Genomic DNA, 1,509 nt, shown 5'->3' with positions numbered 1-1,509 from the left:
AAAGCCAGTCCTAAGCTGGTATCTATGAAATGCTGAAAGACCTAGAAAGAAGTCAATAGCCCATTACTTATCTCCCCTATAAGAACATATGACACATGCTGTGAATATTTAAACAGGCTGCAATATACACCAAAGAAGGCAGTGGCCATGTTGGCAAAATCATGTTTCCATTAACATTTTCAAGTAGCAATAGACACAATGTCTTTTGAATTCCCATACCTTCATGTCCTTGTACCTTAACAAGTAACTTCTAACTTAGCAAGTTGCTTATGAATCTCGCTATTATAGACTATACTCTCCAGGCTCAGGTAATAGAGCATTTACACAAATAATCAAAGACAATAACTAATTTCAAATCGAAGGTTCACAAGAACAGGAAGGATTTTCAAAAAGAATATCTAACCACTCAATTTGTAGAAGGTAAAGCTGTCAGATTTGTATTTAATTTTGGAATTCATTATATAATTTTTATATTATATCATTTCCATTATTGCGATATTCATGGCATTCTAAAAATGCTTATATGTGTTTATTAGAGAATAAATATTTATATAGTACCTACAATGTACCAAATGCAAAGCACTTTTATCATTATTATCTTATTTGATTTTTACAATAACCCTGGGAGGGTTTTATCATCCCCATTTTACAGTTGAGGAAACTGTAAAAAAAAAAAAAACACAGAGCTTACATGACTTGCCCAGGGTCATATAGTTAGTAAGTGTCTGAAGCTAGATTTGATCTCAGGTCTTTCTGGCTCCAGATCCAGTGCTCTATCCACTCAACCAATAGCTGTCTCTTCTTAACTCCTAAGTTGTAGAGAGAGATGTTAAGAGAGTAACAGATAGCTGTCATTGATGAATTAATGTCACCAAGATGAGATGAATTACATCCCAGAAAGTGATAGAATTTTACTTTTCATTTTGATGAAGCCTATGGCAGACATATGGTTCTAGGTGTGTTTACCTTATTAGATAGAGAAATGACCACCATTTTTAAAAGAGGAATGTGAGATAGAACAGGTGTAGAGAAGGCTTGTATGTTAAACATTATACATATATATATACACATTCATTTGAGGAGATCCAGGAACCACTGAGGGAAATCATGTGCAGGGTATTTGTACACAGATCATTGGAGTCAGCTAACGGGAAACAAAAGCATCACTTTTTACAGATGACATGACGGTTTGCTTAGAGAACCCTAGTGAGTCAACACCAACAAAAAATGAAAAGAAAAAAACCTAACAGGTTCAGTAAAGTAATAGGACACAAGATTAAAATATTTTTAAAAATAAGCTTTTTTGAAGAATGGCATTGATTGTGAGGGGGAAAAGAGAGAGGAAAGTATAAGGAATATGATCAGCCGCATAGACAAGCATTTTAAAAGTGATATTTACAAGAAAAAAAAGGAGTCTCAGATAGGAAACAGAACCACTGTTCAGGGTGGTTGGAATTATAATAATGGATGGCTGAAAGGGCAACTTTTGAACACTAATTTTGTCTCTTT

The sequence above is a fragment of the Vombatus ursinus genome, unplaced genomic scaffold (genome assembly GCF_900497805.2).
Source record: "Vombatus ursinus unplaced genomic scaffold, bare-nosed wombat genome assembly UNPS02006874.1, whole genome shotgun sequence".
Classification (NCBI taxonomy): Eukaryota; Metazoa; Chordata; class Mammalia; order Diprotodontia; family Vombatidae; genus Vombatus; species Vombatus ursinus.
The sequence above is the reverse complement of the archived record's forward strand: the minus strand, read 5'-3'. Positions refer to the sequence as shown.